This window comes from Falco peregrinus, chromosome 4, assembly GCF_023634155.1.
Source record: "Falco peregrinus isolate bFalPer1 chromosome 4, bFalPer1.pri, whole genome shotgun sequence".
NCBI lineage: Eukaryota > Metazoa > Chordata > Aves > Falconiformes > Falconidae > Falco > Falco peregrinus.
In genome coordinates, this window is record NC_073724.1 from 8,275,530 (window position 1) to 8,302,618 (window position 27,089).

At 52.1% G+C, this 27,089-nt stretch overlaps 1 long non-coding RNA gene across 1 annotated transcript in view; it reads left to right on the forward strand.

Annotated features, from left to right (window-relative positions):
- The first annotated feature begins 12,620 nt into the window (after positions 1-12,620).
- LOC129784391 (uncharacterized) overlaps positions 12,621-27,089 on the forward strand; it is a 28,200-nt gene continuing 13,731 nt past the window's right edge. Inside the window, exon 1 of the long non-coding RNA XR_008747063.1 lies at positions 12,621-12,717. This is a non-coding gene — a long non-coding RNA (uncharacterized LOC129784391). The remainder of the gene's footprint in view (positions 12,718-27,089) is intronic.

The following is a 27,089-nucleotide window of genomic DNA, read 5'->3' on the forward strand; positions in this document are numbered from 1 at the left end:
AAAAAGAACTGAATTTAGCCTGCTGGGGGAAGTTGCACCACAACATAGACCTCTGTCAGGCAGACAAAAAAATATTACAAGCAGAGAGTACCCTGTGCAATGGGAGTCTCATCAGGGCTATACTTATTTTTAATTGGTGCCTTCCATTTATTAATCACCATTGTTTTTGCTGTCTCGTGTTTGTTCCTGATGTGTTGCAATGTACGATACTTCTACAGTCCCGAGTTCTATTTGGTCCCTACTTGAAAAGTCAGTGATTTTTCAGAATGTGTGTCATGGAGCAATCAAATGTTGGGTTTTTATCCTGTAGGGGATGTTTCAGCTCTGGAAAATGAGCTGACAGCAAGACCTAAGAAATAACAGGAAGTGCTTGGCCCTGGTGATACTGGCTGCAACCTTTCGTGGTTCTTCTTTCTTCGACACATCTACGAATGAGTCATACAAGATGAAGTGTTTTTCCTCATTCTTCTTAAAGGAAATGAGACGAGAGGGCTGATGCGCTGAGTTGTGCTTTGTAAGGATGCTGCCTTGTCCTCCCCTGCTTGGAGAGATGCAGTTTATGCTGCCCGGGTGTTAGCAGGGATCAGTTCTGCTTGGTGATGTGCTGCGGAGCCAGCGCTGAAGGGATGGGAGGAAAGTGCAGCCCGGTGATCCGAGTAGGTCTGTGGTCGTGCTGTGGTCCTGCAGCGCTGGCCAGTTGTGCAGGCTGAGTAGGACCCAAGAGAGCAATGATTGGTTGTATAGACATAAATCTTCCACCCCAGTCTAAATCCACGTGACATCAGCAGCACTTGCTGCCTAAACTTGGCCTTTCTAGTAAAGCAGACAAGACCCTCTTGTATCTCAGCTGGGTATTAGCCAGTCCAGAGGGTGGTTTTCTTCCTTCTGGCACAGGCGGTGCTGGAACCAGCTAGATAATTCCATTTCTAAAATAAAACTCTGAGCCTGTAAAAGGTCAAGTAGGAAACCATGACTAGTTCAAATGTCTTTCTCAGGACGTGTGCAAAAATGATACTATGGGGAAAAGACACCAATTTTGTCCTTATTCTGCAACAAATCTTCAGGCTCTGATGTGGAGATAAACCCTAGCTGTGGCTGTGCTGCCTGCCAGCTCCCTTCCCCATGCTGTGAGGCAGGGCATCGTCTCCCCAGCCACGCTGAAGCCTTACGATGGAAGTGCTGGGCTTGTCTTTCAAACTGCAGCCCTCTGTGGGATGTACTGCGGGCATCAGGCAGGAGCAGAGCCAGCTGGGTGGGCAAGGCGCTCCACCAGCGCTGCTTGCAGGTGCTAGCTGTGCAGCCAGCAGGCTGGTGTGGCTGTCACCTTCTGCTTCCCAAACTGACTGAGGGTCACCTGGGGTCCAGAGGGACCGAGGGGCTTGTTCATGTGCTGTGACTGATAACGTAAGAGGTCTGGCCTCAGACTTTTGGATAAGATCAGATTCTAGTAGCTATCACGCTTGTGAAATGGCCCTGCTGGGCAATCCTATCTCATGCTGTGAGAAGAAAGATAAAAGTTAATTGAATGGGAGCACAGCAAGAGGCCCTGTGCCAACAACGTGGCCTCCTGGCCTCCTCTCCCACCCTCATCTCAGGGGAGGGATGCCAAATCCAACCTCCCTCTCACCCTCTACCCCAACGAAGTCCTCCTTCCCTCCCTGTAGGTGGGAGTTTACACAGGTACTGTTCCCATCCTTGCAGCCCTGCTGCTGCCTTGAGCCATGGGTTGGCAGAGGCTGTGGGAGTGCTTCCCTCCCACAGCGGTGCAGCTTCAGCCTTGGCCCTTGCAGAGCTGCTCGAGCAGCCTCTGGTGCTTGCCCCAGACTGGGTGTCCCCTCTGCTCTGCTGCTGGGAGCAGGGGAGAGCTGCAGCTCTGCAGGCAGAGGGTGAGGTTGCTGTCCCAGTGCAGCTGGGGCTGATTTTCCATAGTTGGGCTCTAAGCACCTTCTGGCGAGAAGGGAACCACCCCTGACATGTCTGTCCTGAAAGACCAGGAAAGAGTTTAGACCCCGATGGCCTCCCCGGTCCCCTTGGGAGGGGAGGGTGGCAGTGAAAGTGAGGAACTGAGCAAAATTTCTCACTCTTTGTGGGTTCTCCTGGCAGGGCAAAGGCAAACAACCCCAAGCTGGTGAGGGTGCAAACCTACAGCCCCCTCACCAGAATTTCTCCTCCTTGGCAAGGGGGAGTGGCCCCCCCCCAAGAACAGCAGGGGCCCAAAGCCCACGGCAGAGCACCATGACACAGCTGCTGCTCCCCCTGACCTGCTGGAACTGGGAAGGTGCAAAGGGCAGCTGTGGGGAGAGAGGAGCACGCACGTGAGGAGCTACCTCCCGTCAGGATCAGTATGGACATCTGCCAGGCACAGCCCAGGGCTTCCCAGCTGGGATTTGGGGAAGAGGAGGAGGGCAGGGATAAGCTGAGCTAGCCCGGGGAATAAGCCATGGTCCATGCATGTAGCACACTGGACAACAGGGCAGGTGGAGAGGGATGAGCCGGCACAGAAATGGCAGCTTGAGAAGATGAGGTGGACAACCAGGAAGCAGGATTCGAGTCCCTCATGCTCACAGTCCTGGCGTGGGGCTTCTCCTTCCGTGCAGAGCTCTCATCTGAGCTGTGATTTACCTTTGGGCGGGGGGTAAGTGTTGCATGCCTTGCTGGGCCTCCTGCTTCCCCCTCCTTTTTCAATCCCAGGACCAACCGCCTTGTTGTCACCTCCTGTGACACCTCCCTGGGTAGCACTGCTGCAGCGTTACTTTCTCTTCTAGCTTGCCTTTCCTACAGAATGCCCACTCTGGGTGGTTTATTCTTCCCCTTTGAACACCACCTCGGCACTCCACCTATGCACGTGTCAGCCCGCCAAGAGGGACGAGAGGGGACTTCCAAGGCACCCCAGTGGAGCATGGCTTCTCTTCATCATGCCTGCTCCAGGTTGCTTTGCCGTTGTCAGCCTTTGCCCTCTGTCATTGGGAACGATCCCTGGCTCGAAAAGGACTGGAGAAGGGTACGCCTCTTTGCTGCCTCCTGCCATGGGCGATGCAGAGCTGACGCTGACTCCCAGTTTTCTGAGTCTCACTGGGCGGGCAGTGGGCCCCCAGAGCCTGTTGTGCCAGCAGGCACTGCTCTCCCTCCCTGTGTAACCCTTACAACTCCTTGTAAGTTGCTGCTTTGGTCGAAGTACGCGCAGAGGGAAGGAGAGGGCAAAGGCTAAGGCAGGCGAATGACTAAGGTGATGTTCAACCCTGCCCACCTGGCTGCCAGCAGCACCAACCTCAAAACAGTGCTGGTGCCTTGCATGCCTTTGTTTTGGGTGATATCGTTAGACAGTTTCTGCCTTCGGTGCCTCTGAAATGCAGTTTTTGAGATAACAGGAAGAGATGATCCCACAACAGAGACGTTATCTGCATAGTAGTGCTCATTGCTTGCATTTCCCCTGCGCTTTCTCTGCCTACATAACAGCAGGCAAGCGTGTGGGGCTGCTGCCTGCTCTCCCCCAACAAATACTTGCTTTCATGTCCAGCCCTGCTGGGTGCTGTGGGGCAGGTGAGCGAGGGGGTGCCAGCAGGGATGTGCATGGCTGGAGAGGAACAGCTCTGAAACAAACCTGCCGGCAGGCACCCCCAAACCGCATTTACATGCGCTTACCGCTCTCTGGCTGAACACCAGTGAAGTGGGGACAGGTGGTAAGGTCAGTGCATTAGGACAACGAGCCCTCGAGGAGCCTCACACTGAAATGTAACGCCTGCTGGGACAGTCTGGGACCGCTGCTGTTAGCAGTCGAAGTCAGACAACCCCCTCTTCCTCTGTCAAAGGCAAGGTGAGCTTTCCCATGAAGAATGGGAGTGAAATAAAGGGGTGCTTGTTTGCCAACCAGTTCCTACTCAAGGCTAGCCCTGGTCTCCAGCTTTTCTTCCACAAAACATGTGAGCACCTGGCTTCCATGATGGGCTCTTCCCAAAGCGGGCTCCAGTCCCTTCCCCATGTGGGGCTGGGTGCCCCGGAGCCCCCGCTGTTTGCTGGCAGGTTCATTGAGGGGTCCTGCTGGGCAGAAGCTCAGCCCTGGGAAGGAGCTCTGTGCTAGGGGTCTGGGGGCCTGCCCTGCTCTGCTCTTGCTCCTGACCTCTCATCTCATGCCGATGGCATGTCCTGCCCCTCGGTGGGTCTCCCTGCCCTGAGCATTTGGCAGATGGCAGAGCTGGGGGACCAAGGGTGGGCTGTAGGCTTGGGATGCTCCTGTTCATATCCCTGTCGAGGAGACGGGGTCCTGATTTCTCCTCTTGTCTGAGAAGGGAGTACTTGTCTATCGGTTTATGCTGGCATCACTGTTTTATTCCATTTCTACTTTCCTGGAGGTTTTACAGGTGTTGAAGGCACCACCTGAGGGAGCTGTGTCTCCGAGAATGGCTGTACAACACTGGGCAGTATGAGCAGCTGTACACGATGCTGGGGCGACTGCAAGGCCTGCATGCTGCAGGCACTCTGGTCACTGTAGTAGCCGAAACTTCAATTTTAGTTGGCTTCAGTGTGATTTCAATAGCCAGGGCCACTGCGAGTGAAGGGCAGAATGAGGATGTTGTTCCTATTGCAGGGGAAGTGCCTGTATCTCAAACCCAAAACCCAACCAGCAAAACCTCCAACACCCTTTCGCTGAGCTTACAATTTCTATAGTTTCTATTTTTCTTTTAGCCATTTAAAAACAGACAAGCTTAGCCAAAAGCTAGCCACTGCAAAAGAGGAAGCGAGTAACCTAAGTGTTTTAAAAAGCACTGATGGGAAGGAAGCATGTCTGCACAGCAAGTGACTTGGAGGACCCTTTAGGCTCTGTGGTGGAAATTAAATACTGAGTGTTGGAGATGTTGCTGGGAATCCAAAGCTTTCCAAAGGAAGGTCTGTTTAATAAGGAAAATGGGGAAACAAATGGTGTCCCCACCTTTTATCTTTATCAGAAATAAAGCCTTGCCTAGAAATTCAGGCTGCACATGGGCTGCCTAGTCCCATGCTGCTGAGAACAGCAAATATGTCCCTGGCTTTTGCTGCCAAAGCACGCTGTCTTATCAGGCTCATCCTTGCCCATCCTACCTCTCTTCCTCGGCATCCCTGTACCACAGGGATGGTTTGCCTGGCATAGGTTCTAGGGAAAAGAGGATGGATATGTACGTCCCTAATATCAAACACTACCTGCAGCAGACCCCTCTGTTGATGTTGAGAAGGTCACATCAGAAAAACAGGGTCAGCTTTAGGAAAACCACCAAATTGCTGCTCTGAAGGGCCACAGATGGTGCCAAGCTTAAGAGGCCATGTTGACAGCTGAGGAGAAGCATTTCAAGATGGCAACTGTAGAAGAAGTAGCTGTGAATCTCCTTTCTCTCAAAGCATCCGTGCTAGAGAACATCTGTGACAGAGCACCTGAGGCAAATGCAGGTGTGATGTCTTATCTAGAGATGAAAAACTGCCCCACTACTGGTGAGGCACCAGAGCAGCTGTCTCAACACATGGACACGTGTTAAACAGTGAGAACTGTTGGTCCTCTCCCTCTCCTCAAGTTTTGAAGGACATGTGCTTCTGAAGCCCTAATAAGATATAGTACAGCAGACTGGTTTAGATTGATCAGAAGGGAAGCAAAAGCTTTTTTTTCCAAGGTATAAAAAGAAGATGCTCCACCCTTTAAGAAACCACTGCTGTAGGAAGCTGGGATGAAAGAAATGGTACAGATGACACCCCTCTGACAGGTGAGGCTTAGCCCAGCGCTGCAGACTGCACCGCAGGCGCCGAGCAGGGCTGAGCCTGGCGATGGGCACAGCTGCCGGGACCTGACACGCTTGGCTCATCTCTCCCACAGGACCTGGCTGCTCCACACCTTCTCCCAGCCCAAAGTGTCGTGCCGGTGTGTGAAGAGCAAGTTGGATGGTCTCACGGGGCAGTCGCGCCTTGGAAGCAGAAGGTTGTCTCCAAGTGGTGTGGCTCCCAGCCAGGAGCCCAGGCCATGGGTCTGCCATGGGTCTCCTGGCAGCTTTGGAAGCTGGACATCTAGCTACTGCCACTTCGGGGCCAGCCTTCAGTCAGGTACAACCCAGAGGGGGCCAGGATGGATGCCCTACCTAAAACGTGCCACTGAAGGTGTTCCCTGGGGAGACTTGGCTGCATGAAGGGATTTTGTGCTATGCCTGGTTTACACCCGGAGCTGGCCCTTTCCAGTGGTCCTCGGCTCAAGTCTCTGCCTTAGGTGGTGAACATCGTGGCTGGAGGAGGGGACACAAAGCTGGACCCCTGCCCAAGGGGTAGCTTGGTCAGGGAACTGATGGCTGCTGGGTCTCGCTGGAGGAGAAGGGGAATTCTGGGGCTGGCCGGGCAATGACGACAACAGTTTGTGGATGCTTTAATTAAGCGCAGCCCCCATTAGCCAGCTCCTGGCACACACCTCTAGGCAGGGAAGGCAGTTTACAGCACAGGACTACCTAGCAGCTCCTGCACAAAGCCCTGCTCTGCAGGATTTGGCCCAAGTGCTTTGTTCAGCTGCTCTATCAGCTGTCTCCAGGGCCAAGAAGCAGAGGCAGCAGGTGCTCTGTCTGCAGCCTGCTCGGGGCTGGTGTGTGCAGGGTGCCCAGACCCACGTTGGTGCTGTCATCTAGTGGGACAACACAAGCACAGCCCCATTATGGCTCTGTGCCCTTCATCCCATGCCTTTTACGCCTCCCTTGCGCTAATTTACCTCCCAGCTAATAGACCTGGGAGTATTATTGGCCATAAGGCTTTTCCCTAGAATAGGCAGCGGAAAAGCTGTTGCCATTAAAGGCTCAGTACACAGCTTTTACAGGGCTTGTGCATCACAGGCTAGGCTTAAAGGGAGCTCATCCAAACTCCTGAACTCAGCTGGCCCTCACGTACCTCCCCCAGCAGAGTGTATTTTGTGCCTGTAAAAAGAGATCAGCCCAGTGCACAAACAGAATAATGGTTAATTTAATTTAGATCGTGCTTTGCACCTAAGGAGATCTGAATGGGCTAGAGACTTCTCTGAAACACTTGATTTCTGTTATTCATAAATTCAGAACACATTAGTCGCTACTTTCTGTTTGTGATCTCCATGCCAATCGGGTTCAAGTTTTGGTTCCTCTTGCAGCTGCTCAGACATGTTCTGCCACTTACACAACAGGCGGCAAACCTCCCCGTCAGCTGCCCCAAATTTTCCCAGAGGGTACATTTGAGATGACTTGTCTTCCAGAAGACAAAAAACAAAGACTCAGCATTTGGGTTGTGTTCAAGGCTGAGTGGCAACGGAAGGGCAGAGGTGGGAGTAGAGCCTTGCAGCTCATCTTATGTCTTTCCCAGCCTCCGATGGCTTTGTCCCGCCGGTGCCCCCTCGTTCCTCACACAGCAGAGAGAGTGCTGGAAAATCTGACGCTGCTAATCCTGGTGGAGGAACAGGAACACAAACTGCAGCCTGTGCAGGGTAGAACAGGGAACCAAAAGCAGTCTCCCACATAAGAAACATTGGTGTGGTTTTGTTTTTAGATGCAGGGATTTCTTAACTGTATTTTAAATAGAACTGCACAACAGCCCAGGTTGGAAGGGACCTCAAAGATCCTCTGGTCCAACCTTTCATGGGAAAGGGAGCCTCAATGAAATTATCTGACACCCTGTCCAGTCGTGTCTTGAAAACCTCCAGCAAAGGGGACTCCACCACATCCCTGAGGAGGTTGTTCCAGTGACTGATTATTCTCACTGTAAAAAATTGTTTCTTATACCAAGATACAAGCCTGAAGAAGAGAAGGCTCCACTGAGACCTTAGAGCGGCCTTCCAGTACCTGAAGGGGCTTACAAGAAAGCTGGAAAGGGGCTTTTTACAAGGGCACATAGTGATAGGACAAGGGGCAATGATTTTAAGCTGAAGGAGCGTAGATTTAGATTAGATATTAGGAAGAAAGTTTTTACTGTGAGGTTGGTGAGGCACTGGCACAGGTTGTCCATAGAGGCTGTGGCTGCCCCATCCCTGGAAGGGTTCAAGGCCAGGCTGGATGGGGCTTGGAGCAACCTGGTCCGGTGGAAGGTGACCCTGCCTGTGGCAGGGGGTGGGAACTAGATGATCCTTAAGGTCCCTTCCAACCCAAAACATTCTGGGATTCTAAGGTAAAACCTCTCCCAGGGCAATTTGTACTCTTGTCTTCTCTCTGTGGTTCCCTGTGGTTTAGGTTGAAATCCTTCATCTTTCTATCTCTGAAACACTTATTTTTGTGTGTGATGGAAGGTGATCTTGGCTGGTGTCATGAAGGAAATACAGTTATGAAGGTGTCTCTGTTGGTCCCCATTCGTGCTGTACTTCACCCTTCCTTACCAGCCTTCTAGCCTTTGTCAGTAAGCACGTCCATCTGCAGGTTACCTCTGTTTAAGTGTTTGGTTTCTAAAGGACCCCTAACTTAATTTCTCTTATTCTCTTCTGCTGTGTAAGGCACTCCTTGCCCCCTGGTTAACTATTCCAGTTCAAGATGTCAACTATGGTGACTGCAGAAACTCAGTGGTGCAAGCCGATAGTGTGTGGAGGAAGGGCCTAGCAGGATTCGCTTTCCACATATGGGGATGATATGTGTGTCAGGGAGAAAAAAAAAATAGCCCAAAACACACTTCACAGAATCACAGCATGGTCAGGGTTGAAGTGACCTCTGGAGATCATCCACTCCCACCTTCTGCCAAAGCAGGGGCACCTGGAGCAGGTTGCACAGAGTCACGTCCAGGTGGGGTTTGAATGTCCCCAGAGAAGGAGACCCCACAGCCTCCCCGGGCAGCCTGTGCCAGGGTCTGTCACCCTCAGGGTAAAGATGTTCTTCCTCATGTTCAGATGGAGCTTCCTGGGCTGCAGTCTGTGCCCGTTGCCCCTCGGCCTGTCGCTGGGCACCACTGAAAAGAGCCTGGCCCCAGCCTCCTGACACTCGCCCCCGAGATGTTTGTGGCCATTGGTAAGATCCCCCTCAGCCTTTCTGCCCCAGGCTGAACAGCCCCAGCTCCCCCAGCCTTTCCTCATAAGGGAGACGGGCCAGTCCCCTCATCACCTCGGTAGCCCCCGCTGGCCCCTCTCCAGCAGCTCCCCGTCTCTCTCGACCTGGGGAGCCCAGCAGTGGACCCAGCGCTCCAGCTGCGGCCTCACCAGGGCTCACAGAAGTCTGGTTTTGGTGAAAGCTGCCAAAATAGGAACGTGAGGAAGAACGTCTTTACCCGGAGGGTGACAGACCCTGGCACAGGCTGCCCGGGGAGGCTGCGGGGTCTCCTTCTCTGGAGACATTCAGAACCCACCTGGACGCGACGCTGTGCAACCCGCTCCGGGTGCCCCTGCCTTGGCAGGGCTTGGGCTGGGTGATGCCCGGAGGTCCCTTCCCACCCCGACCATGTCACAACGTGACGGCGCTGTACCAAAGGGGGCAGCCGGCAGGGAGCCACAACCCCCACGTCGGGGCCCTGGGGGCAGCAGCCCCCCCGCCTCCCCCCAGCACCCCGCTCCCGGGCCAGGACCCCGCTGCAGCCCCCCGTGCGCCGTGCCCCCAGCCCCGGCCGGCTCCGAAGAGAAACCCCAGCACGGCCGGGAGAGGGCACCTGGAAGCAGCCCTGTGCACGGCTGGGCGCCTCTTCCCTCGCCTTGCTTTTCTTTTTCTCTCTCCTTTTTTCTCACTGTTTTTTTGGGGGTTTTTTGTTGTGTTTTTTTTTTTTTTTGTTTTGTTTTTTTTTAACTCTCCGCCTTCCCCGCCCTCCACCCCGCTTTCCTTTGCACAAACCCTGAAAGCCGTTTTCATCTTCCTGGGAATTTGCTGCTTTGTGGCATGAAAGGAGGGCAGGCAGCCCGGCTCGGTGTGGGAGCAGCAGCATCCAGCCACCCCCGGTCCCCCACTGCCCCCAGTTCTCCGCCCCACATCCCCTCCCGCCAGCTCCACACACATGCCTCTGCCTGCACCCCACAACACACTCAGCTACAAAACGGGTGCATGCGGGTGTATCGTAACCACATAGCGATTCAGAGGTCTGTGTGTTGATTTTTTTCTGCAAAGCTCCCTGAAACATGCGGATTGCAGTAAGACAGCACCTGTATTCCAACCACAGTGGGGTCTGGAGGAAGGAAAATCCACTCCATCTCAGTGAGCAAGAATTGCAAGCTGAAAGCAGTGCTGGGCTGAAAAGCAGCACTACGTGCTGGCCTTCTTTGTGCTAATACTGGTTGAATGTTGTTCCCTGAAAAGCCTGGTTTTCCCCAAGGCTGACAAAACACTGAGCTGGAGATCCTGCCCATCAGACTCCAAATCGAAGGTGTAAGCTTGAGAAATGCACATAGCCCCGCTGCACCGAGGGGCGGATGGGTGCAACACCAGTATCAGCCAGATTAAGAAGCTCCTGGCATTTGTTCGGAGTGAATTTTGACACATGCAGTCACAGCGCAGCATCCCTGCCATGCTTGCCTTCTGGAAGCACGAGCATCCCATGGTCTTTTCCTCTCTCACGGATGCAGAGATGTACTCTTTTCACCCCCAAACGCGCGCTGTTTCTTCCTCACTTCTCATGGGTGCTTGCAGATTCAAGCATGAAATCTCTACCAACAAATGCTTTTTACATGCTCTGCTGTGTGGCTTTGCTGTACACACTCATGCCCTAATTGCATCACTTCCCTGCAGCTCCCTCAGGTGAGCCCCCCCGTCTCTTAGTCAACACAGGCACACGATAAACATTTCACGCTCTCTAGCTGTGCCCAGATAGCCCACAGACAGCTCACACCTACAGGTACAGCTCCACTTTTTAAGCACAGAGACGCTGACTGCTCTCTAACAAACTCATACTACACACGGTGTATACACAGGCACCTTTATCACATAGTCTACACAACTTCAAGTATAAATATACTCATTTTCTTTGCACAGACACACATGCACACACTTACTTTCGTTTCCCTGGAACAGACAAGCCTTTGTTGTTAGGCTGTCTCTGCTCCTCTAGTCTTTCTCTCCCCCCTTGTTTCTGACTCTGTTTTCCCTGATGCCTGTCTCTTCTGCTTGCTCAGGCTGTCAACGAAGCTGCAAGGTGCTGCAGATGAGCCGCTTGAAATCCCGTTCGTCCAAGGCCTTTTCCTGGGGCGACATGTGGCCTGTTAAAATGGGCTCTGGGCTCCATCTGTGCTTGCTCAGTGAATCCCCCCTACCTCATTTTAAAGGTACAAACCCCAGCACTTCTGATGGAAAATTTTCCCCCAGCAGGATGCCCTGTGCTGTAGGGGAGAGGGACTGGGCTTCTCCTCGGGGCGGTGCGGTATCTCTTCTGTCACTGTTGCAATAGCAAAACCCCCGATAACCGCTCTTGCAAACAGCCTGCTCTTGCCAGGACAGGCCGGGCGGCTGCATCCAGCCCACCCAGGCTCACCCACACACCTTGGCCCTGGGCGATGTGCTGCTGCCCTGTTCATTTGATGGGGGGGTTGCTCACACGCTGGAGCTGAGGGAGCAGCAGAAAGCTGGGGTGCAACAAGTTGCAGCAGTGAGTGATGTGGGTGTTTGGGTGGCCAGGAGGGGTTTTGGGGTGGTTTGCTGGCATCAGCAAAGGCTTGTGACCTTTGGGAGGGTATAGCTTGTGGTAGGGGGTTCCTGATGCTGGAATGGGAGCAGGCAGCCAGGCTGTGCTGTGCTGCAGCATCAGGGAAGGGAAGGTGATGAGGGTCTCCCCTCACCCCCATGCTGAGTATGGGCACTGCTCTCTGGCCATTCCTAGGAAGGTTTCTTGCACCTTGCTGCTGCCTGGTTTATCTAGGGCTCCCAGGGACCAGCCTCACTGGGGCTTTTGCAAGGGGTGGGGGCCCTGGCCCTGGCTGCCAGCCTCTGCAAAGAGACAGGGCCTGAGCCCTGGGAAAGGGTGTTAGCTCCAGCCAGATTTCAGGTGCTTTCCCAGCTGTGTTCTGCACTTAAATCACACCTTCCTGCTGCTCTGTGTGAGTCACTTCAGGCTGAGGGACTGGGGCTGTAAGGAGGTCTGAGGATGATACTGAGAAGTGTTGGCTCTGGGAGATTCTCCTGGTGCAGCTTCTGGCTTTGCACACTTGGATGCTGGCGGTGTCCTGTCCCAGCGCTAAGGCAACATACAGCAAAAGGAGCTGCACCAAGCGCTTCTGTTCCTCTTCCCTGCCTGTGCTGACCCCACATGCATCCACATGTGGTGGGAGGCGTGTTGTTGTGCGGGGTGAGCAGATGCCAACTCACCTGAAAGGGGTACGGTGTGTGGGAGGGAGCCCTGTGTTTGAGGAAGCCTCTTTGGCTCCCTTGGGGAAGGCACAGCCAGGCCCCGAGGGTGGTAGCACCTCGTGTTAAGTGGGATTTTTGTCATGAGGGTGACACCAGTGGCAGACCCTTGGGTGAAATGCATTTAAAGACATCCCACTGAGAAGCTGGCCTCCACTGGCTTCTCCCTGCAGTGTTGTGCCAGCAGCCCCCTTGATACTGAACCCATTTTCTTCCCCTACTGGCCTCGGTCTGCTGGGTGCCTCTCACTGAGGTTAGTTGTAAATCGGTCACATGCTCTTCACTTTTTTTCCCCTTTCTTATGTATTCTTTCTGTTCAGAACCGGCATGAGGCAGGCAGCAATGTCCAGCAGATGTGTTGCCTGCCCTGTGTGGTCTCCTCAGGGCAGCCTACCTCCTCAGAGAAGGGACACCGGTGCTGCTCCCACTTGCTTCCCTCTTCACATCCCTCCATCTCAACCTTGTGGTAAGTCACAACAGTTACATTTATGTCTAACAGAGGCAGGGTTTGTGTAAGCTATTTTATTATTCAGCAAGCTCTCTCATCTGCTCGGTCAGGGGATGGCAGCTGGCGCTGCCATGGTGGGGAGCATCTCCAGGTCGTTTTGCTCTGCTGCTCCATTTGCCTCTTGCTTGGGGTTCACAGCCAAACCAAAGACAGGAGCCAAATGTATCTTGTGTACAGTAGAGCAATGGCTCCAGCTTCCCACCCCCAGCAGCTTGCTGACCTGGAGACCTCTGGGCATAAACAAAGCGCAGTGTTAGTGGAAAATTGGTGCAGCCCCCAGAAGGTCCTTAGGAAACATGTGAGCCCGGATGGAGCCAGCTGTTCTGCGTGGGAAGGCAAACGGTTAGCCCAGATGATGCAGAGGAGAAAGTCGAGCCAGAGCTGGAGCACGTTATTTGTCTTGTGGCCGAGAAGATGAGTGGCTCGGGCTGGATGTGGGTAAATGGCGCTGGGCCACGTTTTGGGGAGTGACCTCCAAGGCAAGCTGAAAGAGCCATAGATGTCAGCTCTGGTGAAAAGGATGTTGGAAACCCCACAGCCCCGGGAGGCTGATAGGGCAGCGTATTTCTGTTCATATCCGTTAGCTGGGTCTTTGCACAAGCTTGCTGTCGCCTGCTGTTTTATCTTCACGTTGGAAGGGGCAAACCCAGCAAGCGGGCAGTTGCAGGCACTGTCTTTGCTTCTGGACTGACATTGTGGCATCCAGACTACCCAAAGAGAGAAAATCTCTTCTGTACAACCCCTTGCATCCTGATGAGGTGATTCAGGTTGAAAAGGTCAGTTAAAACATAATCTGTGTTCTGGAGTCTGGGCTGGATGCGACTGCGGATACTGTGAAACGCGTGTGTGGAGCGGAGTGGTTTGTTGGTGCTAGCGGCCAGAGGCCACAGATTTTTAGCCTCCTTATGAGAGCCACTTGCGTTCTGCATGTGTGTGCTGGAGGGAACCTGGACTCACACACGGAAAGCCCTCCCTCGTACCGCTGCCATGGCTTCGGGACTCCCAGCAGAGGGTGAGGCAGCATCCTCTTTGTGAAGTGAATGAAACCATCCCCTTTTTCCTTCAGAAGTTTCTGGGTGACCAGCCATGTTAAGACAGCTGCAGCTGTGTCTCCACAGGGATGTTGTTTTTTCAAGCTGAAAACAAAAACAATTCCCTCAAAGATGCACTGAGGATAAAAGTGATTAAGCTGTGAGGAGCAGTGTTGTCACTTGAGTGGTGCTTTGGCTCAGACATCTTCCCTCAAAATTGGAGAACTGTAGGATCAAAGCTTAATTTAGGCTGGAGGACACCCCCGTGGGGGCCATCTAGTCCAAGCCCAAACGAACCCCGAATGAAGCAGGTAGACTGTGAGGCATCATCGTGTTGCTGAGTAGAGACACTTTGGAAATAAATCTTGGGTTATTGGGATTCAGCGGGACTTTTGCGATAATGTAAGAGGGGTCAGAGGTTTGGCTTGGCTGTGGATCATGCGCAGACTCTTGGATGCCCATGTCACCCTCCAGAAGTGTTGGTCCAAGCATGATCCCTCACTTCATCATGGATAATGCTGCTGCCTTCGCCATTCGCTTTTGTATCTGGCTGGGAGAGTGTGCTCTGTGCCTGTTATTGTGGCTGAGCTCTCTTTGCTTCGGCTGGGTAAACAATTGTCTCTTTCCCCCTCTAACGTGACTGTATGTCAGTGCAATGAAGAAAGCACAAGGGCTGCATCACACGCTGCTTTGACCCCCCAGTGAAAGGATAGTGGGAATGTAGTGTGGGGGGCAGGCACAGGTGGGCCCAGAAGCAGAGCAGCTGGGAGGAGGACACATTTGATGTCCTGTAGCTTCACGTGGGTGCTGGTTTTGACTTGTTGTTGCAGCTCCCTTCTCCCGATGGTGTCCTACACATCTCTCCTCCCGCCCTTTTGCAGCCAGGGGAAGAAAGGAAGGTGCTTAGAAACTTGCCTCTTTAAAAAGCAAATGTTCTTGCTAGCTAGAAGCAGCCATGCCCTGTTGTACCCTAGGTAGGAGGTGTATCTTACTCACAAAAGTTTAATGCGCCTGATGTTTCTGCTCTCTGCACTTCTGAGCACATGCTCTCGGGGGCCCAAACCTTTCCCAGACCTCCCAGGTTTGCAAGAGTTTGCAACTGCGCTTCCTGCTACTGGTTGGTGTGGATGTACGAAGGGAACAAATGTTGGATGTTATTTAGCACTTCAGTCAGGTCATGCTGCAGCCAGGAAGCGCAATGGTTTGTAATGGAGAACATCTGGGATCTCATGCAAACACCCTCACTCACTCTGTCCTCGTTTCCCTGCCTGTAAAATAGAAATAATAATTCAATACCTCGAAGAAAAGTTGTGGGGCTTGCTTAGCAAATTAAAATCTGTGAAATGCTTGCAGACCTAACTCCAGAAGGGCAGGTGGGAAGGTGTTGTGTTTTTTTAATCGCAGGAGCATTGCCAGTCTGTCTCCTTCCCTTGCACCCGATGGAAAGGCGATGCTGCGTGGCCTGTTTGAATGGCACGTGGTGGTGCATGGGGGGCTCAGTGGCCCCTGACCACACCGGGACCTCTGGGGGTCCTGCCATGCTAGATGGGGATGTAGCAGCGGAGTGACCCGCCTGTGTCCATCTGCACGATGGCCACCCCCAGCCCTTGCGGTGGCAGTACCCGAGGTGAGGTCAGTCCCGCTCGGGGGTGGGTGGGTGTTGGATGGTTTTGTGGCCCTGTTGTCCCTGTAGCCATCTGGGTCTGTTTCTCACTGCTGGCATGGAAAACTGGTACCTCCTGTGCAGCTGTCCTTGCACACATGTGCTCTACATCAAATGCTGACTCCAAGAGCAGTAGCATTGAAAAAAGTCCCCACAGATAAGAATATTTCCCCAGATAATAACATAAAGTAAAAGTCAAGGGACTGTTTATTTATTTTTTTCCTCCTCCACCACCTCCTTTTTTTTAAAAAGTGAGGCATTTTATTTTGCCTTCAAGGAAAGCAGTACTTATCTTTATCTTAGAGCTGTTTCCAAAAAATCATTTTCTTTTTCCATGCTGACCTTTCTGAGGCAGATGAAAGGAACAGCCTTTAGTCAGGAGAGCTGTGGAAGGCAGAAACCCCTCCTCTTTCTCCTCATCCAGGGCAATGCATCCTCGCTCCATCCATCCTTCACTCTTGGTGTTGTTTTCCAGGGGAGGAGGACATCGGCTCCATTCTCTTTCCTGATTGACAGGCTCTGACACACACACACTGCCCCTCCCTCCCCCCCACCCCCCCCTCCCCCCACCCCTTGGGTTGGTTGATATTTTCTTGGTCTGTTTTCTCCTGCTGAGCCCAACACACTGATGTGACAAGCTTAAGGCTCAATACCTTTGAAGAGCGAAAGTCTGAGCTCCCAGAACACAGCAGGTCCTCTCCGGTCTTCTGTGGCAGGGGTTGTAAGTCATCCATCCTCCTGGTGCCCAAAGCTACGTGTGAAGCAGGGTACTGAGCAGCACTGTGACCAGTGGTGTTTGCAACCAAGTCTCCCAGCATTTCGGTATGGCCTGAAAACCTGGAAGTGTGAGCATGCACTGCAAAGGAATTGTTCCTGAAACCCCAGCTGCTGCTACCTGGCCAGGGAAACCAAATGGCTGGGAGAACTCCTGGGGCCAACAGCACAAAAGGGGGTCCCTGGCAGCCCCCCGAGAGGCAGGGATGGGGCCTGCACTGCTGCTGGGCCAGGGACTCATCCTAGCAATCCTGCATGGTATCTGGTGGAAATCTGTCGAAGCTGAGATGCAGTGAGCACACTAAATTGCCAGTAAAGCAAGTGGCATGTTTCCAGAGAAATTTTTGCTCAGCAGAAACTCTGTGGCTGCATCTGATATGAACTCTGTAAATGGCCATTAGCCTGTTGTGGATGAGAGCAATATAATTGAATTTAAGGAAAAGGTTTAGAAGGGAACAAACTTTTTCTTTTGCATAGTTTCTCAGAAACTTTTATTTTTCCTCCGGTTGATAGCTGAATATGTCAATAGGTTGCAGTTAATGCATGGAGACAAAAATAAGAACCAAGGGAGGGCAGATGAGAAGGAAAACTAGGGATGTCCATCTTCACTAGAGCTGGGCATATGTAGCAATAAACGTTCACAAAATGTGCTTGTGAATAAAACATGCAGCCTGTCTTCCTTAGTGATTGTGACCCATTTTATTCCCAAACACTCTGTTGAAAAAGAATTTTCTACTCACAAAGATGTTCACGAAAGCAAGCTATCTTTTAGAGTAATGTGAATAAATATAATTGAATGCTCAGGCTGGCGTTATACTTAAAGCCATTTTGAAGAGCCCTATCAGTTGCATAATAGGCTTGTGGAACAATTTGGCATGATTGCAAATAACTTGCGATGAGGAGAAGCTGTTTCTCGCGCATATGGAGCATGGCGCCTAGCTAGAAGCGATACAGAATGACTTACATGACCAACGGCGTAAAGTAAAACGGTGAGTGAGGGGCAGGATGTTTTCAGCGAAGGGGTCTCGACTAAGCTATATGTTAAAATGCCTTCACGCAAAGCGTTTGTCACAGCCATCCGGCAAGCAATCCCGCCTGTAAGTAGACAGGCTGCTGGCTGATAATTCGGGGACAGATAACGGGGCTGCGCCTGTCCGAGAATTCATCTGCAGTGAGCTCTTTGATGAGCTTTAATCATATGTGACAGCAACGTGAAGTGTAAAGTTGTGGTCAATCAGTTTGAATTAATCCCTCCATCAACGTCACTGAACCAAAGATCAGGGCGAGTCGGTGTTATTTTCTCACTTAGCCCATCGCCAAGAGGAACGGCTCTCCCTGTATCCCTGCCTCTGCTGCACTGGCCAGCATTCGTCTTCGGGAGCCTTCCCAGCCCACGGTATAAAAGGCAGAGATGGAAATGAGCTATCGGTTCACACAGAGTCCATTCACCCCTGGCTGCTGCAAAGTCCTCTCCAGTGGGCTTTTCATTTTTTTCCGTGTGTAGCAGCAAGTTGCATTTCATACGCCCAAAATGCCTGGGCTTTCCCGGCGTCTCCCAGGCAGCTATTACACATTAAACTATAATTGCACCGTCAGGGAGTTTTCCTTTCTGATGGTCTGCCAGCATGTTCCCTTTAAAAAAATTATATCTATCGAGGTTAGCAGCCTGGGCAGGAAATAATCCAGACAAATGCAGGCAGCCTCATCTTTGGGCCAATTAATCTGAAACAGATATCCAGTGACAGGGTGATCGCGGAAGTGCTGAATGAGATCTGTGGGGAGCGGACGGCAATTTAGCCGGGCTGTAAACTTGCAATTCAGATGCTGGCAGCAGCGCTCGGTGATTATGGGCTACGGAGAGGGCAGAGGAGGACTCTGCTGCAGTGGGTAAGGGATGGTGTGTTTCCGGGCAGCACCTACGACGCCGTGTGCTTCAGGCACCCCAGGGCCAGCTCCATATTCACAAAGGGCTAGTCATTTCTAGGGGAAAAGGCCAGCAAAGCTGCTAGGCTAGGATGGCGTTCTGATGGAAATAACACGGTGGTAAAGTGCAGGAGAAGCCTGTGTTGCTCAGACCCCTGCCCGGGAAACAGTTTTCTGTGCAGCGCAGCACGGGCTGGAGGGCTGCCCCGCACAGGGGCCAGATCCTGGTAGTGCAGAGAACACCTGTGGAAAATTAAGAAGGGCACTTTCTGGGGCAGGAGCACCTGTAGAAAGCTGAGCAGCTGCCTGGATGGGGCAGGGTGGGTTGCGGCAGAACCCACGGGTAGGGAAGATGTGAGCGCCTTGTTCTTCTGCTCTGGAAACTCAGTGGAGTCTGCTGTGAGCTGGCAGCTCCTGGCAACCTCCTGGCAGGGCAATAAATTACGAAAACATGAACTAACATAAACCATGGCAAAGCAAAGAGTAAAAGCTGTGTATTTCATTTTCTTTATTCCATCTACGAGGATTTGAGACTTTTTGGCTTAGAAAGGAATGAAAAATTGTTCCGAATGCTTCATTTTGACAATACTGAAATGAAACCTTTCGGCTGCCTGAAGCGTTCGTGGGTCACTCTTGGTTGTGTTTTTTACATGAACGGCTATGCAGGCTGTGATGAGCCCATGAAGGTTTTGGTGCCATCAGATCTGAACCTACACTGGAAAAGCATTGCCTGTTGTATTCAGGTGCAGCATCGGCTTGTCACCAGTAGAAAAGGGGGGGCCATGGGATAGTGGCATGACTTTCCCCAAGGAGTGGCATGAAGTCTGTGATAAGATTAGTAGTGATCTGATGAACATTAACTGATGGGGGAAGAATGCATCTAGGAAATGTTTGTCAGCAAGGTGTAATACTAAGAAGGCTATTACCCTGAAATAATGACTTTGCACTACAAATTGATTTGGGGTGTGCGGGGGGAAGAGTTTTCACCCATTCTCTCTCTCTCCTGTTTGATTTGTAGTTAAAATGCAAATACCACAATATCTATAAACCCTCTTTCAGAGGCTCTTCTTCCACTCCTGACCTTACCTTAGAAAAAACCTCAAAGGAACAGAAAACCTTAGAAAAAAAATGTTCAGGAATGGGTAGAATGCAATATTTTTATATAGATTTTAGTCCTGCTAGTTGTGCTATTTGAGAATTAATTGGATGCAGCAAGGAGGTCAGCAAGAGCTGTTGTTAATAGCTGCTCGCTTTCAAGATACGTATAAAAAAATCCCAGACATGTTCCCTTCATGAAATAGATAGCTGACATGATAGGAGCTGCTATCCAAATTGCAAGTGGTACAAAAGGTGGATCAGGTATTTGAGCTATGGGAGGAGAGCTGTGACTAGAGAAGAGAGTAGCTGAGTGTAAGCACAGGAGGCCAGTGCAGAGCGAGGGAGGGAGCTGTATCATTTTGTGCAGAAAAGCCACAAAAATATCACCGAAGCAGATAAAGCAGGATGCAAGCAAACATCAAAGAAGGGCTTGTAGCACCTCTTTAGAGAGTTTTAGGGGAAAGAGCCTGAAATAGTGATTTGGAAATCTCTCCTTTGTTTCCCTTCTGTGATTAGGAAAACAGGCTTTGCCACTGCTTGCATCCTCAGTTCTTCTTCCAAGGAGAGAGAGACGTCCCCTGTGAGCAGCTCACTGCCACAGGACAGGCAGGCTTCAAGGGCACAGCAGGGGTGGGGGGTGCAGAGGGGCAGCCTGGGGGACCCTCTTTCTCTCTAACCCCCTGCTCCCCAGTTGCTCAAAATGTCCATCTTTCAAGCAACAGTCACTATTCCAGCCCGGGTGTGTGCAGAAAGGTCGCTTTCTCTGGAAAATGGGAAGAAATGTGATTGGACCAGTTATTAGGAAGAAAGTAGGCGTGTTCTTAGCAGCCTCTTGGCCAAAACCTGAGAGAATGAGAGGCTGAAATGAGGCAGGGAAGTAACCTCTGCTATGAAGAGCTCTCTCAGGTTATGCCTGCAAAGTTTGCTTTCTTTTGAGCACATTTTGATTGCTTTAAAGTAATGTACCATGTGTGTATGGTACTTTTTTGTGTGGCTAAGCTCTCAAAGTGAGCAGCTGAACAAGGCTTTGCAGTCTGCATGAGTGGCTGATTTCCCTGCACGGTGACAAGTCTGGTTAAATGTATCAAGGGTTGCGCAAAATGCACGCGAGGCCCCAGCCTGACCCCCTGCAGAGCTTGAAGAGGGGCAGGAGACCCTGTACCACAGCTCCGTGATGCTTAGAGGCAAAGCATGTGCTGCTGAAGCAGCTGGAGGACAGCTGGGGAAGATGCTCTTCCCTTGGGCTTTAGGAGCCCTGCAGGTGCTGGTGGTCCTGGAGGACTTCTCCCAGACCTTTCAGGGAAAATGAGGTGGACAAGAGATACAAAACCCAAAGCACTGGGAATGGTAAAGCATGTGGCATGTTCTGCTCTTTGGGTGAACAGATGTGATGTCCACAGCTACTTCTGGTAGGTAGCAGTGCTTCAGAGACCTGCAGACCAAAACTCCTATTTTCCTTCTGGTTTTCCTTAAAGGCAAAAATTAAACGAGCTTGGCCTTCCTCACAAACTAGGGAAAACTGGAAATGGATACCAAAGGGAATGGCTATCTTCTCTGGGATGGGAGGCAGGATTTCTAGCCGGGGCAGGTGGGGAGGCAGCCGTAGGGTGCAGCGAGTTGCCCGAGCCATGGGGTGCTGCTGGGCAGAGGCTGCATCCCAGTGCCTCACTCTCACGCTGCCCATGTCCTCACCGCTGCTCCCTCTCCCACCACAGGGGCACGGCACCTGAGCTGCCCCGTCTGTGCAAGTGCTGGTGTGTCAGCATCTGCCATAGGCATTAAATCCCCCAGCTCCCGGGTGCCCCATGGGCTGCCAGCCACCCATGAACAGCAGCTTCATGCACGTGGCCGTCGCCAGCCCCCCCAGCCAAGTAGGGGAAGGGGCTCAAGCCCAGCATGGGGGTTTCTGTGTGAGGCAAGGGGGGACGAGAAGACACAATCCCATTTTGCTCTTGGGCTGTACATGGAGGCATGTGGGGAGGGAAAGCGCGTCCCCCCCCAGTGCCCCCCAAAAGCCAGGGTAGGCTGCTTCATATGTTTCCTTCCCAACAAGTCAGCACAGAAGTCATTACCAGAGCCAGTCCTTTTGGACCACTTGACCACTGCTTCCCTCCATAGCGCCCGTGGGAAGGGAAGCAGCATCCTCAGAGGGCTGGGTAGCACCTTGAGACCTTCAGGAGCTTGGTCTGGGGGCATCTGTCATGTGCTGCAGTCCTGATCTGGCTGGAGGACAGGATGGGTAACAGGAGCTGGCAGTGCCATGTTTGGCATCCCATGGGATGGGAAGCTCGGTTTGAACCAAAGGGGCCATTTAGCATTGTGAATTATTGAGCCCTTCGCAACGCGGAGGAGCCAAGTGAGCCAGCTGAGGTCGGGCAACCTGCGCTCTGCTTTTAGAAACGCTGGCTGACCAGAGACCAAAACACCCCTGCAGCCCAGCAAAGCCATGGAGCGCAGGCTGGAGCCTCCTGCAGTGAGGTGAGGACATGGATGGCAACGGGAGGCGATGCTGGGGGCCTCGCTGGCAGCAAACTGGGTGGTGGGAGCAGGGGAGGTGGGGATGCGCTCTCCCTCGGGGGCCAGGGAAAGCAGGCTGGGCAGCGAGCCGTGAGCCCGCTGTCGGTGCTTAATATTTATTAATGACTTGGAAAAGTGGGGGAAGCAGCGAAGCAGCAAGTTTTGCAGATGGTATGAAATTATTCAGGTTAAAGAAGACTCTGCAGGCACCCGTCGGGACTTACCCAAGGTAGGCGAAGGGGCAGGTGAACCTTGCTGTTGACAAACACTGCGGAGAAGGCTGCCTCTGTGCCGCGGCTGCCTCGCTGGGTTCTCAGCGACCACAGCAGCCTGGGCGACAGTGGGGGGGAGGCTGGGTGTCACCACACACAGTTCAGTGGGAACATCTGCTCAATCTGCAGCAGCCGTCTCAAAAGAGAACAAAATGGCTGGCTATATAAAGAACAGGATAAAAAAAACCCACCATGCTGAAAATACCACCTTTCTGCTATCTAAGCAGAGCAGGTGAATTATGGGCTGGAGTCATCCTCTTGTTGCGCGAGTAACATAGATGAAAAACGGGGAGCAAAAATAGGCAAAGAAAATGATGGATGCAGAGTGACTGAAAATAGCTACTGTCTTGTTCTCACCTGTATGAGGTGATTGGAAAAATAAAGAAAAATCAGTTTATCCTCCTAAATAAGCCATAATCAAAGAGACATCAGTTGGCACTGATGACCAAAATGGCTAACGTGGGCCAAGGGACGGCCTCTTTTAAGCTGTGCATCATCAGCCCAGGGGATAAGATGGTGCAAGATACATCGTACGCACCAAGAATCCAGCATGATTCAGGGTAGGACTATACGTGTAGGTGAATCACAAAGACATTCACATTTTGTGTCAGCATGGCAGGTTCCAGGGTGCAGCTCCCTCGAGGCTCCCTGCAGCTGTTCCCTAAGGAGCGCTAGCACCCTCAGTGCGAGGGTGATGCTGAGCTGTGAGGGCAGGTGAGTGGCGTGAGGCCATCAGCCAGCACGTGGGAGCCATCGCTACCTCTGACTCCTTTGGAAAAGAGGATTGAGGTGGTGGGCTGTGCCACCAACATAGCTGGGGGGAAGAGGCAGAGAAGACCGGGGTTTACATCAAAACGCCTGCTAATCCTTCCCTCTCCGCCTACCCATCAGCGCCCAGGGCTCAGGTTCACTCTTCTCCTTGCACCAGGGTAGCAGCATCTCTGTGCGTGGGGCTCGCGCTGCCTGGTGCAAATGGCTGCGAGATACACGCAGTGTATGTACAAAGGTTGGGCTTTGGCAGCTAATAGAGAAAAAAATGTGAGTTGGCAATAGCTTTTCTCGGAGATGCATATATTCGGAACACTGAATTGGAGCTGCTTCTTACCTAAGGTCTTAAAGCAGTGGGACTGCAAACAGCGTTTGGTCCCTTGCACAGGTCTTTTTCACTCCTCCAGAGCAAAGCAAGGGGAGTCATCGCTCATCACGGCACTGCTTCATAACATTCTTCTAGGGTGGTTAAATCACTCAAGCAAGACAAGCCTTTGCCTCCGATACGGTTAGGAAATGTGACCTAGTTAAGCCCAGCCGTTCTGGAGCACGATGGAATGGAAGTGACTTGCGCTTGCTGAAATTGGACTCCAGCAATAGGGTATGTGCTGCTGCTCTCCCGACCCCCCGAGCCCACGCCGTGGCTGCGGGTGGGCTGGTGGGTGGACGGGGCAGCCCCCTGCCACAGCACCCCTCTCCCAACCCCCCCAGCCGCAGCACCGCAGCCACCCTGACAGGCACCAGGGACCCCTACGGCCGCTGCCATCCCCCCCTGTGCCTCACTCTCCTCCGTGAAATCCAATTAAAGGGTGAAATGAATTTTGGAGTCACTGGTAGGGGCCGGGAAATGTCCAAGCATGGGGGGAAAAAAAGGTCTGTCTGCTGGTGCTGGAGCAGGAGAGAACTGGCTCTGGTCTTGTTTGAAGCCCAGCCCCACCGAAAAGCTGCTGCCGCAGCTGCAAGGGAACTATAAACGTACCATGCAATAATGTTATCGCTTTGATGGATGCTGTAAAGCCTTTGAATGCCCCCCCCCCCCCTTTTTTTTTTCTTTTACACTGTGGCCTTGTACCTTGCAGCCTCCCTTGCTGTAATGTGCCCATTTCTTTTGTAACTCAGATCCTGCCCCCTCCTCTCTCCCTGGCTTTTATATTGGGCGGAATACCTTCGTTTGCTGCCCCTTTCCCTGGAGGAAAAAAGAAATGCTCTACTGTTTGAGGAAAAAAAGCCTTTCTCCTCCACTCTCACTGCTCCCAGGCAGTTTATGCCTCTCCAACAGTGATTAGCACAGAGGTGACCAGAAAGGAGCTCCAGTGCAGGCTGCTCCAGTGCCTGGAGCTCTTCTTTCGGAGAGGGACTGGCCTGGTGAGGACTGCGGGCTCCTTGGGCCTCTGGAGGAGAAAGAAACTTCTTGGTGCTGAAATTCATTGGTTTTGGCATTTTTTTCCTCAGAAATAGTTTCCCTTTTGACAGTGTTACGCTTGGGGCAGTCCACTTGAATGCACTGCTGATGTCTTGGATCCTCCAAGGGGCTGGCATGAGAGCCTGGGTGTGCATCACGGTGATGTGACCTCAATTTGCCATTTTAGGAGTGCTGTGCAAAGGGCTGGCCAGGCTGATGCAATGGGTCCTTTCCCAGAAGGATCCCCTCCATCTTCCCTCACCTCTCAGCAGCTTTCCTCCATCCCTCCCTCCCTGGTGCTTTCCCCCCTACGTGCCCTCAGGCTGTGGAGCTCCCTACTGCCAGTTAGGATGGAGGCCAAAAGCACAGAGGGGTTTGCAAAGCAATTAAGTTCAGAGGATAAAAGGTCCCTGAAGGCTATTAAAGTTGCAGGCACAGCCCCGGCTTGAGGAGCTGCTACGCTGCAGACTGCCAGAGGCTGGGAGGGTCCTCTGGGGAAAGTCACACTACGCCTGTCCTGGCCTTTCTGCACTTTTTATCTTAAACATCTGCTCCTGGCCACCGCTGCAGACAGCATCCCAAGCTGGATGCCCACCAGTCTGGTGAAGCACCGTCATTCTTGTGTCCTGTTCTCCTGCAGTTTTCTGGGGTTCTTTTCACCCTCCTTCTTCTGTCTCTCTGTTTCACTGCTAGGACGACTTCTCTTTCCCACTCTGCTCTGACCCTGCTCTTGCCTTACACGATTTGTTTCAATGTTCAGTCCTTGCTTGGCTTCAGCTGTGGGTGACTCATTCTCCACGCCTTGCCTTGGTCCCACCTCTTGGCTGTCTCTTGGACATCTGCTCTGCGCTGCATCATTCAAATGTAGCCTGAAAACGAAGCCCTGCTCCGTCCCCTGAAACAACCCCTTTACAGGAAAAACTTGCCTTCCCTGGAGAGCTGAGGCTTCTCCAAGGGCACAGTGGGCTCCCCAGTGGATAGCATCAACAACAAGGCATTGGTACGGTCTTCTTCTCCCATCTCCAGCCTAAACGTAACTTTAACAATCGTGCAATCAGCCTGGAGGCACAAAAGCAGTAGAGGGATGGAGCAGCAGAAGCTCCCCATCAGGCTCTCTCTGGGTACTCCTTAAGGGCTCAGTTTTTGAGGCTTGCTGAGCACCAGCAGCCATGCACGGCCAGCTCCCTGCTTGCACTGCTGCCCTGTGGCTCCCTCCCCGCTCCTACACCCATGTCTGGCCATGCCTTGCTCAGCACGCTGCCTGCCCGCCTCTCCTCATCGCTCACCCTGCTGCAGGGCGGTACAGCTTCTCTGAGGAGTTCCCTTCTCAGCGGAGAAGAGGGAGGGAGGGAGACATTTGCTTTGCACTACCTGAGGCCCTGCTGAGAAGAAGGGCTGCTCCATCCCGGTTCGTTTCACAAACTGGGTCCCCCAGAGACCCCAGTTCCTCAGGGGCAGTGAGCACAGGGAGCTCACTGCAGGAGGATGCATTTGTACCCGAAAAGATGGAGTAAAATTTCTTTTAGTCTTACTTCCAAGTTTGCTTTCATGTACAGCTTTGGAGTAAGGTGTAGCTGGTCAGCAAGGGTATAAAATCTAGCAAAAGTAGAAGGCTGAGTTTTAGGCCAGTATCGTTAGACTAGACAAAACTTGATGAATGTGTTTTCTTTCTTCCCTCCTCTCCTTAAATGAATTCAGACCAGGCCAATGTTTCCTTCTTGGTGAGGGATTTCTGAGGTTCTGACTCCATGGAAAGTTTGACTGGTGTGGATGTGCGGCCAATTTTTGAAGACAGCATTTGTTGAGGGTTTGCTTGGCGCTTGGAATATTAAATTGAACTAAACATATACATTCAGTTGCTGCGCTAAAGAGTAAGGGCTTTATGTGTGTACTGTCCAAACATGCAGGAAGGGCTCTGCTGCTGCAGACCCAAACTGACTGGCCAAATTAAATACAAAGATACACACTTAAGAATCTCCCATGCAGATTTGCAGTTGAATAACATGTGTGTTGTGAAGAGAAAAAACCCAGGTGCATTTTTGAGTGAAGACTTCCAGAGCTTCTTAATGTCAACAATAACAAGCCCTTTCATAGGTGCCTTTCACCTTGAAGCATCTCCAAATGCTTTGTAGATCTGGGTGCATATATGATCATTTGCCCCACAATGAAGGGGAGGCTCTGGGGTGGGCTGGAGCAGCCCTTCCGTGTTATCGACAATGTCCTTGGGCTCCTTCTCCTCCTTTCAGAGCCCTGCAGTGCACATGCAGTGCTGTTAGCTCTCTGCAACTTCCTCCTCTGACCTCCTTCCCCTGCATTTCTCTAGGCTTTCTCCATACCCTACCCTGCATCCCTTGCTCCTGCTTTCGCTCTTCTGTGCTGCGTTTCTTGGGCCTGGACAGCTCTCCTTGCACTCCCCTGTGCAAGCACTGTTCCTCTTCCTTGGCAGTCCCCAGCAAAACCGTCCTCCTGAAGCACTCCCTCCTTCCTTCCTCTCCTCCACACTCCTCCGCGCTTGAACTCTTAACTTTCAGATGAATTTGCATGCCATGCCTGTCTTAGCTTGCATGCCGCCTGGGACAGCAAAGATGTTTTATCTGCAGTGACAAATTGCTGTGTAAATTTACAGTGCTACATGAAAAGAACAACCACCCTAACAGTATTGCAACTTGATGGCCGTGATGTGCCAAGGAGAAGAAGGTTACAGAAAACAAAGGTCAGTGCTGATATATTAAGGTCTGAAAGCGAAGAAACATACTTAAAATGTTTCCTTATCTAATGGTTTGCGTCTAGAAACTTTCCAAGATCGTCTGTTGGTTGCCAGAGTCTCCTGTTACAGGCAGAAGAAGGAAAAACTTCCTTGTACCTCAGGGGTGGCCACAGCA